Consider the following 20,713-nt stretch of genomic DNA (forward strand, 5'->3'; position numbering starts at 1 on the left):
TGGCAACCCTTAAGGGAATCTACGCCCATGCCTCTCGAACAACCTGCCAAAACTGCGGCTTAGAAGATGGGGATTGCTTTGAAATAAAGCTCTTGACGTCTCCCCATAAGTTTTCTGTGAGGTTGAGATCCGGGGATTGAGCTGTTCATGGCATCAAATTTTTTTTTCTTGGCTGAGCCGATTTTTCACCAATTTGCTGGTGTGTTTTGGATCGTTATCCTGCTGGAGTGTTCATTTTAAGGGCATATTCCAACTGGGATATGGCAGCATAACGTTCCTTAATATCTCCACGTACACATTTTGATTCATGATCCCAACAATCATATTTATTGAGACCACTCCGCAATAAGAAAAACAGGTCCTTATCAAAATTTTAAAGCTACCGTGATTTATTGTCTTGACCGTATAATTTGGAATATACTCCGTGTTTGGGGGTCGACGGACGTACTGTCTAGAGCCTGCTCCACAAAACAAGACCATTTTGGACTCATCTGTCCAAAGGATATTGCCTCGTTTTGATATTGGCTAGTTCAAATGGCTTTTGGCAATCTCCAACAATCTCCAACCGGGCTTTAATATGTATTTGACTAAGTAAAGGCACCTTTCGTGGGCTTCGCGCTTTCAAATTTTCATTCACCAGTCGTCGTCGAATAGTTTCTTTGCTAATCCCCAATTTCCGCTCCGCTTTTATTTCTCAAGATGATGCAAAGGGGTTGTTTTTGCAGAAGCGCATTATGCGTCGGTCCTCTAAATTTGTAGTTTTGCGTAGGGCACCACGTTTTTCGGGCTTCAATTCATAATTTATGGCATTGTATACCATCTTGGCAGAATATTTTAAACGATTTTGTATTTTTTGTATGTTTTCCCCTCTTTTTTAAGCTCAACAATCAAAAGCCTATCCTTCTTGGAGCAGTGAGGTCCTTTACCCACTAAAATTTAAATTTTTTCATTGTTATGGTCTATTGTCATTTAACTTACAATAATAAACTTAATCGAACTCACTATTCAAAAATTTAAAATTTTTCTCGGCACTTTTCGTTGAGCAAAATTAAAAACTGCTATTTCAGTGAACAGCCAAAAAGTTGTGGATTTTCGAAAAAAATATGAAAAAAAGCATCAAATACATCAAATCCAACGGGGTTTTTATATTTTTCTATTCTCTATATTCCATTTTTCAAAAACAATGCGCAAGCGATCAACTAACAGACAGGAGTATGCAAAAAAACCGTTATATATTTTCGCACCTCTTGCACTGCTTTTCAATGAACACAGCTGTATGTACACACTCGCATTTAAAAAAAACATATTGCAGTACTTGCAGTACTTCAAAACTAATAAACCATTTGCAGAGTCTGTGTGCCAAAGCTAACTTTTTTACTTACTTACTGCTACTTAAAAATATATCACATATCCCTTCCTATAGAAAAATTGCAATATTTAATTGTTGAAACTAGTGTTAGTTGTTTATATCCTCACTTTGCGGGAAATGACAGAAAGAATTATTAAACCTAGAAAAAACGCATAAGTATACTCAAGATATCGTGAAATTCTTTGCTAAAATCGTCACAGAGGTCTTCAATTATAGGAATAACGAAAGTGCAAAATACATATGTATATATTGCACATGGTATCAATATGGTACGCTGCTACAAAGGAGTTGAGGTTATGTACTGGTAACTGAACGAATACCAACTAATTCAATGTATTTGTTGCAGATAGTGAAAGATATTTGGAAATGATTATCATTTGAACATTGTCAGGAGCTTATAGATCCTATGGTCTGCATGTGTACTGCTGTGTTGAAAAATCCGAGACTATTCATTGAAATCTATTATTTTATTATTTTGTAAAGCTGTGAAAACATTTTAATTATTTAATTTTCTAACATCCAGAAGGAAAGTCAGATACCCTATAGAGTTTATATATAAATAGTCAGCGTGACGAGCTGAGTCGATTTAGTCATGGCCGACCGTCTGTGGAGTTATACGTAATCAAGTGCCTCAAATTTTTAGATATATACATATATGTACATACGTATGTAGCTCTGTCAATCTGTGAATTAAAATGCGATTGCGTGTCTGTGCTTAGCACGAACTTGAGCAAATTATGTATATTACAGTTTGGTAAACATGTAATAATAATTGAAGTAGCTTGAAAATAAATAAATTAACGAGCGTCAAAAGTTTTAAAACCTGCACCTGTTCCCTTAAATTTTTAAAAAATATATTTTTTCTTATTTTTTTGAAGGAATTCAATTTTCATTGCGTCTATACAATATAATATGCTGATACCCTTTGACACCATTTGTTTATTATAAATTTTACTATGTTATAAAAATTCGGTATAGCTGCCATTCCCACCATTCATACCCAAAATTGTTCCCTTTTAACAATTTTATACATTTTTCCAAATAGAAAAAAAGCAATTAAAAAGGAGCTAGGTAAATATTTCGATATAACTTTTTAAGCAGTTTCCATATGTAAAATTCGGGTTTCTTCTGAGCTGACAGTTATTGAAACATTTTTATAGTTGTCTTCTTACACTTAAATTACACTACATTAAAATTGTTATTTGTCTCGACAAACAGGTCATGCCCTTTCTTCCTAATGTAATATCTTATCTCAAAAACATCTGCTGATAAGATAACATCTTACAGCACCATTTGAGAGTATCGAAACAAGTTGTTTGACAAAAAGTGCGTTTTACCCTTAAATCTAGCATATATGAATTTCTTTTAATCCGGTGTTACATTCGGGAAAAAGAATTGCTGAGTCGTCATTCAAAGGCTAAAATACTGTTTTGCAATCTTCAATCTTTGCCAGTATCTCAGGTATCCATACCATATACGGGAATTTTACAAATAGCGAATACGCTCAACGCATGTATATTGCAGCAACAACAAAAATGAATACTGTTTTGTTGGCAAAGGTGTAAAAAGTAACAAATTTATGCTTAATGACAAAAAAATATTGTTTACATCAAAGCTAGACTTCTTTTCAGGCTATATGAGTCAATATGTAACAAAATGTTGTATACGCTTGTTGTTCGACTCAATCTTTTTACGGGTGGATGTTGATATAAAATGTTTATTATTCAGTGAAAACTAAAATTCTATAATACTCTTCTTAGGTGCATTTTTTATAGAATAAAATGATATAAAAAGATTTTGATGCCTTGGACAATATTGTATGCCCAATTTCGGAAATATAAAAAAGTTTTCCATACAAGGGCTTGAGTTTGATCGGTCAGTTAATATGACAGCTATATGCTATAGCTATCCGATCTCGAGTCAGAAACACTCAGCTTACTTAACTCCATTGTGGGTAATCCTACCGCACTTCTTGTTCGTCCAAAACGATTTTTATTGTATATGGAGAAATAACGTTTTGAGTTCCAATGTTATCGATTAACGATTATTGAGGGATATCATTATAAGTTGTTTGTACTAATTCAAAATTGTTAAGCGTTCGTTAATTAAATCGTAAATTCACAAAAAAAATGTTGTAGAACAAATATTTTTGTTACAAAATCTAAAGAAATATTATTAAAAGACTCGATAATAATAGATCGTTAAAGTTAGTTTTAAAAGCACACGAGAAAGAAAAATGTTAAAATTTGTTGTCCATGTTTTTTATATATTTCAAAAATCGAGTTTCAGATCAAAAACTAAAATTCTCAGAAATTCAATTTCAGACCAAAAAAAACATAATTTCTAGTAAAACTGGGCGAATAGAAGCGCCTAGTGCTTTCATAGAAGGCAAATATTGAAGAAAGGGTAAGCGTAAGCTATAGAGAAATAGAGAAAAGTTGGGCACTCTTACCAAAGGTAATATTTTGGCTGTACGAAACCGTAGTCAAGCCAATTATGTTCTATGAAGTATTCGTCTAGTGGAGGACGCTCAAAATGGCTACACTTGCTGAAAAGCTTGAGCGTGTTCAAAGAGCGTCTTAGCGGTTCAGATCAGTTGAAAAAGGTCACATCCTCTTTGTGGCAAATGTATACTGCAGCAAACATAAAAAACGCATACGCATATACAACAAAAACGCAAAAGCAAAAAAATGAATCAACAAGCGTCTCTTATCTGTATCTCCTTTGCACTGCAGAATATTAGATTTAGATTTAGATTAATAAATGAAGAATGCACCGAGATTTTAGGTATATTGTGCCCTCTCCTAAATCATAAGGACACACATAGCCCCAGCATATTGGTAAAGTCCAATATTCTGTTGGGTGCTAGTGAGGCGATGCGATCCCTATTCAGAAATATGGATCCAAAGGCCTTAATCCTGCGTTAACAGACTGCTGTGCAGTCAATTAGCAGACTATACCAACAGTAGCACTAATGCTGCGAAGTATGCTCTAATGCTCAGGGAAGCACACGCCGATATTCTCTTCTACTTCATTTGCATTCCTGAAACATCGATTTTGCCTCGCAGCGACCGCTCGGGAAGGCTTTTTCTCTGCTCAGCTTCTCGCTAGAGGCGCAGTGAGCTTTATCACGTATGGGTCGAAGCTAGGAGCGAAGGTTGTAGTGGGGTTTTCTGTAAGAAGCTCTCAGTGAATCTTAGCTTTAGGCTACCGAACCACTGTAATGCTTTTTCAGACAGAAGTGGCTACTATAAAGTTGGCGCTAGTCGTAGCATTCATGCTGACAGCAGAGCGGCGACACTAGGGCTGGGCTCATAAACTGTACGCTCAAAGCTAGTCAAAGAGTGTCTGCCCCCACTAGAAATAGCATCCATTACTTCATCATCAGACTTGTTTGGGTTTTTGGTTGCAGCGAAATCGCTGGGAACAGCAAAGCCGATGAGCTAGCCAGAAGAAGCACCCATGCGCCGCTTACACCGGAAACCGGATTGGATCTTCTTTGGTATTATTGATTATTTTGATTAAAAATCTTAATAAACGCTAGTTATATGGAGGAGGGTGAGGTGAAAACATACAGGCTATTTGTACTCCATTGTCCATTTTTTTGCAAGACTGAGGCTGAAACTTCTCGGTAAACTTACATTCGGTGAATTAGAAGACATTCGAAACTGACATTAACCGACTCAACAAATTTGTGATAGACTCACAGCGCTTTGTCAATTTGTAAGGGTCTTATGATCCAGTATATAGAAGTTCTTTAAGTATCACAACGATCCGGCGTTCTAATCTGTCCAAGTGAGATGCCTATTGGGTTATACCTCTTAACCTTAACTAAACGCCGCCATTTTGTACGGGCAAGATCTGGTAGTAGATTTGTTTTTAGATTTCATCTATAGAAAAAGCCGCAAATACTTCACCATAGAGGATCTCTTTGTTTTAGGGCCGTTGGAGATCGCTTATAACTGGCAGAGCATTTAATTTGTTCTCGAGTTTCACAGCCTCTATTGTATACATACATATGTACATTTTTGCATTTATGTTACTTGATTTCGTTATAGATAGCTCAAAATTACTTCTAGAAGCGCAGAAAAATCAAATCGGCAAAACAATTATATATAAATTTTCCAAGATACGCATACAAAGTACCTGCTTAAGTTATCTTATTTGGTTGGTGGCTAATATAAATATTTCTCCAAAGTATTCCATTTATGAAATTTTATCTTTGCACTCTTTTCGTTTTTTCTTTCGTTCCTTATCGCTAATGACATAAGCAGAGTTCGAATTCTAGTGCACGAATTGAAAAGCTATTATATATTATAGGATTTCTACAATATAGATATATGTATATGTATAGTATGTATACATATATTATGTATGTATATCTGTTTGTATAGAATCATTTGTTAAACAATCAATATCAAATTTTAATTCTTCATAAGATGTCTCTTCTGCTTTCTGCATGTTCTCTGATAGTTTCCACGCAACGTCAAACAAAAAATTAACAAAATTCTACAATGTGTATACCAGAAAAATCTACACAGAGCAACGTTAGTGCAAAAATATAAAAAACAAGTAGTGGAAATTATTGCTCTATACCAAAATGGTATTTTCAACGCCAAGACCCAACCCTCGGCACAAACCAATACATTATAATAATGCTTCGGCGTTGTCGTTTTTCGCTCGTTGACTATAGTCGACATTATGCTACATAGATATATAATAATGCTCCATATAACATCTATAGCTATATATATATTTATATTTGTATAGATATTACGCAATACATATGATATAAGCGTTGTGTGCGCTTCGCTTTGGCATCTTCTTCAATTACTACATTAAAGTTTGTTCGAAAAGTTTTACTTGCTCGTTGAATTTCAATAGTCATACTCTGTGTACTTAATATATACGTTCTTGTTTTTGTTGTTGTGCTGGTTTTCTTGCTCGTGTTCTGTATGTGTTTTTTGCATTCGTTTTTTTGTGTTTTTTGGTTTCAGCTTTATTTTCAACTTTATGTTGCTCATCCAACTCCATCTTTCTCCATCTATCCAAGCAACCCATCATTATTTACGCTCTGCATGCCATACGCCTGGCTTGGGTCGCTTGTGTTTTCTTTTTTTTTTGTGTTTTTAGGTTTCTCTCACAGCACCCGTACAAATTTCAAATGGGATTACGTCTTACTGCACTCCATACACACACTCTCCCTTATACCATATACACTCCTTACCATATATTATACATAACACATTTTATTTTATCTGCTTTTTCCCATATACCATCGTAATTATTCCTAATAAAGTATAAATTGAACAGACCCAAATGGTAGAAACCCAAACCGAAGGCAAAACGCACGAAAGTAAATTGTAATGATTTTGCAGAAAATGTAATAAATTGTGCAAAAAAAAAAGAAAACAAGAAAGAAACCAAAATCAAGCAAAAGCTTTTCATAGTTTCCATAGATTTCAACGTATGATTACGCTTCGAAACCAAGTGGGATTATAACCACATTGGCTGTATGTATAGATTTTGTTATAGATATACTTATATGTACATATATGTATACCTATATAGTAGATACATTCGCTGGTTACACATAGCACATCGAAATACAATATTTTGCAGAGATATTTACACGAATTGCCGCACAGCGACATCTGTAACTACATATAGTCTCCCTATATACAGTATAATGTTCGCTTTATAGAGCGTTTTACTTATAACGACTTATACGATGAGTCCAAGTGCACTCTACATTCATATATATATAAGTAAGTGCAAACATCGGTTTTTCGGCTGGCTGTATGCATACCTCTATCTCTAACTGCATGGATATATATAATTTTTATGTCTGTATGCGTGCATCTGTAATGCGAGTTTTCAAAGTATCCAACATTGTATGGGTACACACTAACTGTGTATTGTATAGATAGTTGGCTGATTTTATAGATTGGTTAGTTGTTTCGTTGCTTGGTTGGTTCGTTGGTTAGCTGTGGCTCCATTGCCTAACTGCCTGACTGTTTCGATGGTTTGCCTGGCGGCTAGCTAGCTGGTTTTATAAATCAGTGGCGTGCCAACGCCTCCCATTTAATGTCCGCCACGTTGCTACGTTGCTACGTCGCAAAACAGCATTCTCACATTTGTTTCGGCATTCGTGTCGTCTGTAAGCCGGTCGGTCGGTTTCATATCGTCGTTCTACCATCGTCGTCGACACAACACAGTCGTATTCGTATTTATCTGCCATTACAATCAACTTTCAACGTCGTCGTCGTCATCATCGTCATCCAACCAAGCAACCAACAAACCAACCAACCCAACTGGATTCGCTTCAACAAAGTATTTTATTTCTATAGCATGTAGCTACTATATAAATACAGCTAGTATGTGTAGACGTTCGTTACCTACCTATAAATATGTTTTTGTTTGCGTTTCTCTCTGCTGCTTCTACTTCGTATATGGATGCTTGATTTGTTAGCTCTGAGCTCTGTGCTCTGTGCTCCAACGTGCTTTCAACTACATTGCGCTCTGTATCTGTACTTTGTACAATACCTGTCTCTGTACACGTCGTCTTCTACACTTTCCATAACATAATAGAATGTATTCGGTCTCTATCCATAGCTATACTTACATATCATCATTGTAGCTTGTAAGTATACCAACTAACTTACTATACTTTGTATATATGATATAGTTGCTTGTTTCTTTATTGGTCCGCCGCCCTACAATACCATACCATTATGTGCCCCGTCCTACACATTCGTTTTGCCAATACGAAATGGTATAATAAATTATAATTATTATCATATTAAAATCGTTCTTCTTGCTGTGTAATAAAATGGCAAAATTTTCACATTTCTATCTCATTCTGCAGCTGTCCAGCTATCCAGCTATACCAAATGGCACAACGTACTGTCCGTCGCTTTTGTCCGCATAGCTATAAGTAGAGTGATAGTAAGTTAGATACTTTTTATGAAACCATAACCCATACATATTACAATACCAACACAAATACATACGTTCTCTATACATACATACATACATATCATATAAAATATAAGGTACAGTAATTTTCAAAAAAAGATAAAAAACCAAAAAACATTCTAAATTGATTACTTATTCGTTAGCTGCTCTGGGACAATCATTGCGCTTGGCATCTACTGTACCGTACTCGTAACTCGTGCATCGTAGTACTCGTCGTACATCATACAGTTTTGCCGTCTTGTTTGCGCGCAACGTCAGTGTCATTTAATTTTATATATCCAGCCACCTTAAATAGCCATTCAATCGATCCAACTGTTATAACTATATACATATACATTTGCAGTTGTTATCTGTTTCTTTTTTTTTTTGCTGTTGTTGCTTGGATTTTTGTGTCATATAATAATAATATTTTTAATTTATTTTTTAAGTTTTGCTTAGTGGTACTTGTTTCAGCATATTTTGGTTGGTTTGTCTTTATCTTTCGTTTTTGTCTCATTAGTTTGTTACTTGCTCGTACCGTTACTTTTTGCAGCTTCAGTGTGATTTGTTTATTGTCGAATTGTCGATAAGGTAACGCCTGTTCCACTTGTACATTCGTACGCTTTTGTATTTATCTATCAAATAACGGTGCTCTAATATGAGTGTTTTGAGATGGTGTGATTTTATGTGTACCGTCAAATTGCTTTGGCATTACTCGAGAGTAGTTGTTGCATTAAATAAGAGCCATTTTTTTAACCGATCTTATGTCATCATTATACACGAAATTTTTGCCTTTTATATGTACTCGTACTCCGCGATTAGAGAACAAAAACAAATTTTAGTCAACGAAAATCACTTTACTTTTTTTTGTAAATTCTCCGTTAAGGTCTATGTGTGTATGTATATACTTTTGCATGAGCTTGTACCATTTGTCGATTCACATTAGCCACTCCAATTGCGGTTCCTCCAAAACATGCGTTCTGGCGATTCCCTATCGTGCGACTTTTTCAACCTGCTTCTGGAGAAAATAGTTCGAGCCGCAGAACTAAATAGAGAAGGTACCATCTTCTATAAGAGTGTACATACAGCTGCTGGCGTATGCCGATGATATTGATATCATCGGCCTCAACACCCGCGCCTTTAGTTCTGCTTTCTCCAGGCTGGACAAGGAAGCAAAAGAAATGGGTCTGGCAGTGAACGAGGGCAAAACGAAATATCTCCTGTCATCAAACAAACAGTCGTCGCACTCGCGACTTGGCACTCACGTCACTGTTGACAGTCATAACTTTGAAGTTGTAGATAATTGCGTCTATCTTGGAACCAGCGTAAACACCACCAACAATGTCAGCCTAGAAATCCAACGCAGAATAACTCTTGCCAACAGGTGTTACTTCGGACTGAGTAGGCAATTGAGAAGCAAAGTCCTCTCTCGACAAACAAAAACCAAACTCTATAAGTCACTCATAATTCCCGTCCTGCTATATGGTGCAGAGTCTTGGACGATGTCAACAACGTATGAGTCGACGTTGCGAGTTTTCAAGAGAAAAGTTCTGCGAAAGATTTATGGTCCTTTGCGCGTTAGCCACGGCGAATACCGCATTCGATGGAACGATGAGCAGTACGAGATATACGACGACATCGACATAGTTCAGCGAATTAAAAGACAGCGGCTACGCTGGCTAGGTCATGTTGTCCGGATGGACGAAAACACTCCAGCTCTGAAAGTATTCGACGCAGTACCCGCCGGGGGAAGCAAAGGAAGAAGAAGACCTCCACTCCGTTGGAAGGACCAAGTGGAGAAGGACCTGGCTTCGCTTGGAATATCCAATTGGCGCCACGTAGCGAAAAGAAGAAACGACTGGCGCGCTGTTAACTCGGCTATAATCGCGTAAGCGGTGTCTACGCCAATTAAGAAGAAGAAGAAGGAATAAAAAACAGTCATTCGGTCCTAAGTCAGATCCCAGTCGCGCCTAACAAACAAACTCCTGGAATTGTTCTGAATACTGGACCTTTCTGACCATATGTGATATAGTAGAGGGAACAATAGAACTTGCACTGCGACCAAAGCCTCAATTATTTTTTATCTATCTATTTAAGTCAGGACTATACGGTGGATCCGGTGACCAATACGCCACGGATGGAATCCACGTTTCACCATTTGTCACGATTTCATAGACGTCTTTCGAAGCAGTACTTTCGTATTTTTTTTCCACTTCTCTCGATTAATCGTCACGAGTAATTTTTTGAGCGATCGCCAAATTTTGTGGACTCCAACGCGAACAAATATTTTTTACAGTCAAATGCAAATGCAATATTGAATGTATGCTAGTCCCACGAATGCATATATGTAGCTGTCTCTATCTCACGATAGGTCACATGCCGATCTGGCAATATTACTTTGCGCACAATATTAATATTTTTTGAAACAACAACTGATTTAGGACGAAATTCATGAAATCCGTCTTAGAGTGATCTACGGCCTCGATTGAATACCATACCATTGAAAAATACTAGTCCTTGATGGAGCTTTATAGCCAAAAATTTAATTAAGTTGATGCGCACGTAAATGTTCGCGATTTAATTCGAATTTTTGCCCCAGATCAATATTTTAAGTTACTGTACTTGTATGTTACACATAGCTTTCGTATGTCAAAACGTTCTGAGTAATTGTAACATCAAAAAGGTCAAACTTTACGATAAAGTTGTCAGTTGCCAGATTGCAACAATAGGGTTGACAAACACCAAAATATAATATATCGAATATTCATAAGAAATTTATAAGAATCGAGTCCAATATCTGTATTATAAATCTTCCATAAATACCAGAGTAATAATTTTAATTTAATAATTCGACTTCAGCTTGAGGATCAAGAATAAATCACACGGAACCAAATCTGGTGAATATGGTGGTTGATCGATGGTATTCATTGCGTTTTTAAATTTCGTTCGTACTCAAAATATCCACCAAAATCATTCGAACAGACTCGCGAAAGATGTCGAGCTTTCTTGCCATTTCTCTAACACATGTCTGACTCTACTATTTTAATATTTTCATCAGTTGAAGAGGTCGAAGGTCCTCCAGAACGAAGCATGTTTTCAACTATCCCTCGACCGTCTTTGGAGGCTTTATACCACTCGTAGGCTTGTCTTTTAGATAAAACTGAATCACCGTAAGCCTTTTCCAACATACTCAACGATTCCCTACACAAAATTTGGTTAGAAATACAAAATTTGAGACAAATTCTTTGTTAGATATTTGTATCCATTGTAGAAATCGCTACGCACTACTAAGATGTACCGACTTCAGCAGCTGCTGTAAACAAACTGGTTGACAGATCGCGCTCATATTTGGCATACAGGGTCCGGCGCTCGAACTTCAGACCGTTCGCGCAGCTGTCGCACTGGAATCAGCTGTTTATAAATTTGCTGAATGACAGTTCGGAGTATTGTTCACAAGTCTACAAAAGCGTTTTACCAAAAGTGAACGCAAAAAAAAAGTGATCAGCGATGGGATACAAACGTAATAGTGTGATTGCTTTATATTTAGCTGGAAAATCACAGCCAGCAATTGTTCGTGAGTTCAAACACCTTAATGTGAATAAAGTTTTTATTTATCGCACCATCACTCGTTACAATGATACTGGTAGCATCGCAAAACGCCATGGAGGTGGTCATCAAAAGACTGCAACGTCACGTGAGATGGTTCGGAAAGTGAAGAAGCGACTTGGGCGAACTCCACGACGAAGTGCCAATCAAATGGCTAAAGAACTGAAAATATCCGACCGCAGCATCCGACGCATATTGAAAAATGAGCGCAAGGTCAGGCCTTACAAGTTCTAAAAAGCCCATGATCTCACACCGAAGCAGCAACAAGTAAGACTTAAGAGAGCGAAGCAGTTGCTTCGCTTGGCCGAAAGCGGTCAAATTTCGAACATTGTGTTTTCTGACGAAAAAATTTTTCCATTTGAGCAATTCGTAAACTCTCAAAACAATAGGGTTTACTTGACCGACCGTTCATACGAGAATCTAAGTCATCGGTTGGCCACCAGGAGGCAGCACCCGCCACAAATAATGTTTTGGGCCGCTGTCACCGCAGATGGGCGCTCTCCAATTGTTTTCATCGAGCCTGGCGTCAAAGAAAATGCGATATATTATCGGGAAAGTGTTCTGGAGGCTGCTTTGAAGTCGTGGGCAAACAAACATTTCGGTCGCAAACCATGGACGTTTCAAAAAGTAATTAAGGGCACCAACCTACAAACTTAGCAAAATACATCTTTTTTTTTAATATCGTTTACCCAGTGAATTTAATTACAATTTCCGGGTGCGTTTTTGTCTTAATGCAAATCCAAAGATTTGTCTGAGTCTGATAATAATACATATACATAACTACTATGGGTACTATTCGCAACGTCATCACCCCTCTTGAGACCAAGCATTCATTATTGGATAAAATTTGACTGAATAGACCACGTTAAGTACGAAGTAAAGACCATATAGCAGCTGTAGCTGAGAGTGTACACGAAGACCGTAGAGACTCGATTCGGTGCCGTTCGCAGCAACTCGGACTAGCGCATTTTTCGCCGAGATTTTAAATGTAAAGCGTACAAAATACAGCTTTTCTAAGGACTAAAGCTACCCGATCCTCCCAAGCAACATCACTTCGCTCTATAGGCTCTTGAAAAGTTCCAAGAATATTCGACGTTTTTGAGCCAAATTGTGTTCAACGAGAATGTAAGCAAGCAAAATTGCCGCATGCGTGTCATTCGCTAGTTACCAGTCAAAGAATAAATCCCTAAGAATGTTCTTTCGAATGATAATAAACATTCCCCATTAAATTTGAAGTTTTTGTGTTTTTATACCCTTATGCCCTGGGTATATTAAGTTTGTCACGAAGTTTGTAACACACCAGAAGGAAGCGTCGGAGACCCTGTAAAGTATATATATAAATGATCAGTATTTTGAGCTCAGTCGATTTAGCCATGTCCGTCTGTCTGTCTGTCTGTCTGTATATATACGAACTAGTCTCTCAGTTTTTAAGATATCGTTTTGAAATTTTGCAAACATCATTTTCTCTTCAAGAAGCTGCTCATTTGTCGGAACTGCCGATATCGGATCACTATAACATATAGCTGCCATACAAACTGAACGATCGGAATCTAGTGCTGGTATGGAAAGCTTTCACATTTGACAACGTATCTTCACGAAATTTGGTGTGAGTTATTGTTCATAGAAATAATGTAATCTCCGAAAAAATTGTTTAGATCGGATTACTATAGCATATAGCTGCCATACAAACTGAACGATCGGAATCTAGTGCTGGTATGGAAAACTTTTGCATTTGACAAGATATATTCACGAAATTTGGTATAAATTATTTTCTAAGGCACCAATGTAATCTCTGAAAAAATTGTTCAGATCGGATTACTATAGCATATAGCTGCCATACAAACTGAACGATCGGAATCTAGTGCTGGTATGGAAAACTTTTGCATTTGACAAGATATATTCACGAAATTTGGTATAAATTATTTTCTAAGGCACCAATGTAATCTCCGAAAAAATTGTTCAGATCGGATTACTATAGCATATAGCTGCCATACAAACTGAACGATCGGAATCTAGTGCTGGTATGGAAAACTTTTGCATTTGACAAGATATATTCACGAAATTTGGTATAAATTATTTTCTAAGGCAACAATGTAATCTCCGAAAAAATTGTTCAGATCGAATTACTATAGCATACAGCTGCCATACAAACTGAACGATCGGAATCTAGTGCTGGTATGGAAAACTTTGGCATTTGACATGGATTACTGCTTAAGGTAATAATATAATCTCCGAAAAAATTGTTCAGATCGGCTCACTATAGCATATATCTTCCATACAAACTGAACACATAGTTACTAAATGAAATGCACCTGTGAAGGGTATATTAGCTTCAGTGCAGCCGAAGTTAACGTTTTGTCTTGTTTCTTTAAAAAATTCGGGAACCTCGAAATGGATCACCCTTTACAAATACTGCTTTTAGCCAATTCACGTTGCGATAGAATATTTTTTACACAGCATCTGCACTTCGGTGCAAGCTTTTCGGTACTTAATACTGCCGGTTAAATTTGAGCCAAAAAATAAATCGATTTTCGTCATTCTGCAGATTAGACGGACGCCAGTAAAAATGGAAGGCCATTACAGCCAACAATTTTTATCTGTACCTGTTCAAAACTCCTTTAGTATGAGGTATGTATGTATGTATGTTTCTTGGAATGTATTTATCACATATTAAGGGTGTTATACTCACAAAGCTTTATTGAATTATGATATTGTAGGTTCGATATCTAATTTCTTTTTAGAGATTATATAAATACAGATAGTCAGATGGTTGTGTTTTCATATATACATAAATACATTTATGTATATGTATATACACATGTGCAATATAAAATATGCATTAAGTTTTTCTATATCTGCTTCAATCCCAACGTAATAGAAACAACCGTTATGTTAACTAAGTCTTTTATGAAATATGTTGTGACTTTTATGTACATACATATGTATGTATATATGTATATACATAAATATTCTATAGGGCGCATCATCCTTCATTATTATGACAGCTTATGAATAGTTAGGGTGGCCAGCCACTCACAAAAGTTTCGGAAATTGTTTTTGCAGAAAAATATAAAGTCGGAATTTATTTCATCAGATTAAAATACCGAAAGAACAGAACGTTTTTGCACAAATTGCTTTTCTGTATGTTCTTTTCAGTCGAGTTGGCGAAGCTGGAATTTTTAAGCAATTTGTAGTACATATGTACATATGTGCATGCATTGTCGAAAAATTTCTCTCTTGTGTCATTCAGCAGTGAATACAATAAGCATTTTTTCGTTGTAATACTTATGGAGAAATCACAAGTCATCTTCTTTTTCTATATCTCTTTCGTACAATATTTTATTGCTCTCCATGACTTACCACATGTTTCTTTTTTGAAAGGTATCCATAGTATGGAACGTAGAAAGTGTAACACATGCTGGATCATGAAGATGGCTAAAACCAAATGGTTCTGTTTTTACCAGTTAAGATATTGGGTCGTTTGCTAAGTAATTTCTTCTTTTTTTTAATTGTGTAACGTGAATGGTCGTTTACGAAAAATTTAATGTTTCAGCAAACTTTTGAGTTGCTAATAGCCTTGACAGACGGCAGCGTTAATCCGGATTAACTGCGCACTTAATCAGATCCAAATTTGTAGGTGACAGACGGCAGCTATGCGAGTTTGAAACTCTCATAAACAGCTCATTGTCCTTTTTATAATATTTTCAATGAAAATTGATAGAAGATAAACATTACGGTTGTTAGCCGACCAATTTTTACCAAACCATTTTTTATTACAAAAGCATATCAACACATTATTTTTAAAACTGCATCATAACATAGAAGTTTTATTGATATTATATTGAGAATTTGATAAACAGCTGTCAGGGTTGCTTATATTTCATTCACAATAGATGAAAATTGGCCATTTTTAACAATGTTGCCAACGAAAATCTCACAAACTCCCTAAAATTTTGAGAGTTATTTTTGGATTCAGCAACGGAGTTAGCTGTGGTAACTCCTGAATTAATCCCGAAAAATGCAATTAATCTGGTTTAACGCTGCCGTCTGTCAATGCTATAACACGATGACGATTTGCAGCGACCAACGACTTTATTTTTTCCCACATCGACTTCAAAAGGCCTATCAGTACGTGGTGCATTCTCAAGATGGAAATTGCCGGAATGAAATTCGACATTGGTTACGGTCAACACATCTTCACCGAACACATGTAAATATTGATAGTAAAACAGTAAAATATGCTGAAAAGACACCAAAAAAAAGGCACCAAAAATACATTATTCCAAAAAAAAAAAAAAAATGACAAACAAGCCGCTGCATCAGATGTTTAAATATTTATATAACGATGAAGCGATCAAGTGTGAAGTTGTGTGCGAAAAAAATCAATAAGATCAGCAAACGACATTACTTAGTGTACGACCCAATAGATGTTGGAAAAATATGTTTCTAAACTGCGTTCAAACAAAATTGTTCACTTTCCAGGTATGTTGCAGTGTAAGGAGTAGTCTCTTGTTGATGTTAAATGTTTTCTTGACATTTTGTCTTTCATTAAAGTCGAAATATTCCCTATTGAATTGGCGTTCGGTGACTGTGATGGCTAATCTTAACTAACAATATGGATTTCTTGTATCCATTAAGTACAGATTCTGATCTCTTTGCTTTCTTACGGCGTTCAAGTTTTCTGTAAAGCATATCAAAACCCAAAAACCATAGCCAGAAAAGAATCCATAAACCATCATGTCAACATTATTCCGCAAATTGATCGCGCGAAAAAACATACGGTACTTGGTAGTATGAAATCCTTGCTGAACCTAAAGACAAAATATACATATGTATATTAATGAGATATTGAATAGATAGATGCTTTAAAAAAATAATATTTTAATGAAACAAAATTTTTTTTCTAAATATGCGCATTTGCTTCAATCTTCGGATTCCATGACATTGCTGAAAAACAATCGGGTGATCTCCTTAACAGTTTTTTAAACTGTCATCATATTTTTCAAACTATAGCCCGAGAGTTTTTCTATATTGCCTCTTTTTATTCTATAGCCCTCATACATCTGTATTTGGATGGCGTATTCGTGGTTTCTATCATTCTTGATTAAACGGTTGTGGTTATCTCATCTGAGATCTTACCTTCAGAACTTGTTTGAAGCAGTAAAATTCAAAGCATGCGCTTAGTATGATAATGAGACATTAATTCATTAACTCTGAGAATGTCCTATCTTTAACCGATTAAGATGGAATATCTACCACGGCTGCTAATGTTCTCAATTAAATGAAATTGGTCAGCTAATCTGGAAGAAGCATTCTTTCGACCTTATCTTTCAAGCAACATTATTATTATCTGAAGGAACTTAAATATGTTGGTAGTTAAGGATACACGTATTTGAATATAGCCTAAGTTTTGGATTAGTGGTTTATACATATAGTACATCATCTTTAATGTCAATCAAAATTTACTTCATTGATTTCTGGAAAATAGATTACAAAAAATAAATTTCTTCTATCGGAGTAGTAAAAGAAGCGTCCTCAGTCAAGCATAAGAGCAATAAGAATTAAAAAAGTACAACCAAGTCTTTCTCCACCTAATCTCTCCAACGGAGTGGAGGTCTTCCTTTTCTTCTGCTTCCACCGGCGGCTACTGAATCGAAAACCTTCAAAGCTGGAGTGTTCTCTTCAATCCGAACAACATGACCTAGCCAGCGCAGCCACTGTCTCTTGATTTGCTGAAATATGTCTATGTCGCAAGATATCTCATACAGCTCATCGTTTCATCGACTGGGATTGCGGTACTCGCCGTTGCCAATGCGCATTCCTTTCTCTCGAACACTCCTAAAGCCGACTATTATATAACTTTAATATGTAATTTTTAATGCTATAACCTATCGAAATATTTAGCTTTACTTTATTCCACATAGAACACATATCAGAAACAATAACTTAGGAAATTTTTTTTATCGATTTTCTCATTTTATCAACTGTTCTTCCTGCTCCTTCCTCATCAATCAACTACAAACTGTCAAAAAAGCAGTAGAGGGATGCTTCATACAAATTCTATGAGCATGAAGTTTTTTGACAGTTCATCGGCGTTTGACGTTAAAACAATCGTTCAAGATTTTCTATGAAAGTGTTAAATCATTTCAACTTTGAAGACTATTACAGCACATACAGACTTTTTATATGCACTAGAATCAAGAATTCTAATTTACAGAAAATAAAAACAGGGAAAGCTTGATTGACATTTATTCTAAAAGTTTGATAATTCATTTCATTTATAACGTCATAATGAGCTTGACGGGAATCAGACTAAACTGAGTTTGTCTGTCTTGTCAACTTTAACGAAGTATTTCAAAAACCGGAAATTAAGTCTGCAGTTTATTTTTATGAAGAACTGTAGTTAGGGGACGTTGTACTGTAAATACCTGAGAATTTCATAAGCAAATGTTTTTGCATACCCTGATAAAGGTACTCGTATATTAAGTGTTTCGACGATACCCGAAGGAAATGTCGGTAGACCTTATTGTTTATATACATATGTACATATGTATATATATACCTTAATATAAAAGATCAGCGTGACGAGCTGAATCGATTTAGTCATGTCCTTTTGCTCGTGTGTCTGCATATACTCGAACTAGTCCTTTTTTTTGAGATATCGATCCGAAATTTTGCACACGTTCTTTCCTTCTCAGGAGGCTGCACATTTGTCGAAACAGCCGAAATCGGCTCACTAAAGCATATACCTGCCAATTCAAATCAAGTTCTTGTATCAACAATTCTTTAATTGAAGAAATATTTTTCAGCCTCTGAATAAATTGTTCGGATTGGACTTTTATAACGTATAACGGGTTATCCAAGTAGAGGTAATTTTTTCAAAAGCTTTTTTGACAGATCACGTTTGAGTCGTGTCTAGCTGTCATGTTGTTTTTTCAGTATTGTGTGGCATTTCATCATGGAAAGACTTACGCATGAACAACGTTTACGAATTGTTAAACTTTATTACGAAAATTCACGTTCTGTGTTTCGCGCGCTTCGATCAACTTATGGTCAACATAATCAGCCTACTGAAACTACTATTCACAACAATATCACCCATTTTGAGAGCTAACATTCATTTTGGATAATACTCGATCAAATAGACCACGTCCAGCACGCAGTGAAGAAAATATAGTAGCCGTAGCTGTGAGTGTACACGAAGACCGTGAAGAGGCGATTCGGCGCCGTTCGCAACAACTCGGACTTACGTATGGAACGACTTGGCGCATTTTACGTCGAGATCTTAAATTGAAAGCATACAAAATACAGCTTATGCAAGAACTGAAGCCGCTCAACCTTCCGAAGCGATGTAACTTGGCTCTATGGGCTTTTGAAAAGTTATTAGAAGATCCGACGTTTTCGAGCCAAATTTTGTTCAGCGATCAGGCCCATTTCTGGCTCAATGGGTATGTATACAAGCAAAATTGCCGCTTTTGTGACGAAAAGCAATCTGAAGAGATTCAAGAGCTGTCATTTCATCCTGAAAAAAAAACAACGGTATGGATTAGTTTGTGGGCCGGTAGAATTAACGGTCCATATTTCTCCAAAAATGATGCCGGTGAGAACGTAACTGTCAATGGCGACCGTTATCGTGTCATGATAACCGACTATTTGATACCTGAAATTGAAGCCCGTGATCTCGATTTGGTTTCAACAAGACGGCGCCACTTCCCACACATCGCATCAATAAATGAAGTTATTGAGAGAACACTTCGGTGAGCAGATAATTTCACATTTTGGGCCGGACGATTGGCCACCAATATCGTGTGGACTTTTTCCTGTGGGGATATGTTAAGTCTAAAGTCTATGCGGACAATCATTGAAAATTGGACTCAACGGATCGACCATCTGAGACGTAGCCGCGGCCAACGTTTGAAAAAGATAAGCTTAAAAAATAAATGGCAATGAATGTTCTTTCGAATAATCATAAACATTTACCATTAAATTTGAAGTTTCTGTGCTTTTTCGTTAAAAAGTACGAAACCTCGAAATGGATCACCCTTTATGTTAAACTTGAACGCCTTCTAGAAGATATGCCAGCACAACTGTACTCGCTACACGAAAATGTAAACACTGAGGAGATGTATATACAAAGTCGCAAATATAATTCGATTATCTCGTTCTCTTGGTTTCGTCAGTATTCAAAATAAAACAAAATTTCCTACAGTTTCATACAGAAAATCATCATGGAGATGCTGAAAGTTCCAAACACAGTGTCAATCTGTGAACATACAGCTGCTGCGTTGGTTTCTATGATAAGTCATTATAGAACTCAGTGTGGCGTCAGAACAAAATCCAAGCACACGCTCAAGATTTTTGGTAATCTCAGATTACATCAAAATTAATTTTATACAGCGCAAATTCAGTCTCAAATATTTAAGGGTAGTTCCAATTTTCTCTAACCTCAATTTACTGCTATGCTTTTTATTTTTATCTAAAGCGGAAGAGAAAAGTTTTCAACTACCTTTAGGAAAAGCAAATTACTATCGATTTAGCTATGAACCTGTGTTAGAGTAAATATGTATTATTTATGTATGTATGTGCAATATATATAAGGCGGCAGCAATCTTGAGCTGCATTTACACAGCTTCATTTTTCCTTGTTTTGTGTTTTATTGTTTTCTTCTTCTTCACCATCTTGGTTTTGTAATTTATTATACAAGTTCTGTTGTTCAACTCTTTATAAATTGTTCGGGTGTGGAGGCAAAACGTTCTACACTTGCTTCCCGATAAGCTACAA

At 36.3% G+C, this 20,713-nt stretch overlaps 1 protein-coding gene across 1 annotated transcript in view; it reads left to right on the forward strand.

Annotated features, from left to right (window-relative positions):
- The window catches only part of LOC126753361 (uncharacterized), a 48,605-nt gene that overhangs the window by 1,891 nt on the left and 26,001 nt on the right, over positions 1-20,713 (forward strand). The window lies entirely within an intron of this gene.

The sequence above is a fragment of the Bactrocera neohumeralis genome, chromosome 3, assembly GCF_024586455.1.
Source record: "Bactrocera neohumeralis isolate Rockhampton chromosome 3, APGP_CSIRO_Bneo_wtdbg2-racon-allhic-juicebox.fasta_v2, whole genome shotgun sequence".
Lineage (NCBI taxonomy): Eukaryota > Metazoa > Arthropoda > Insecta > Diptera > Tephritidae > Bactrocera > Bactrocera neohumeralis.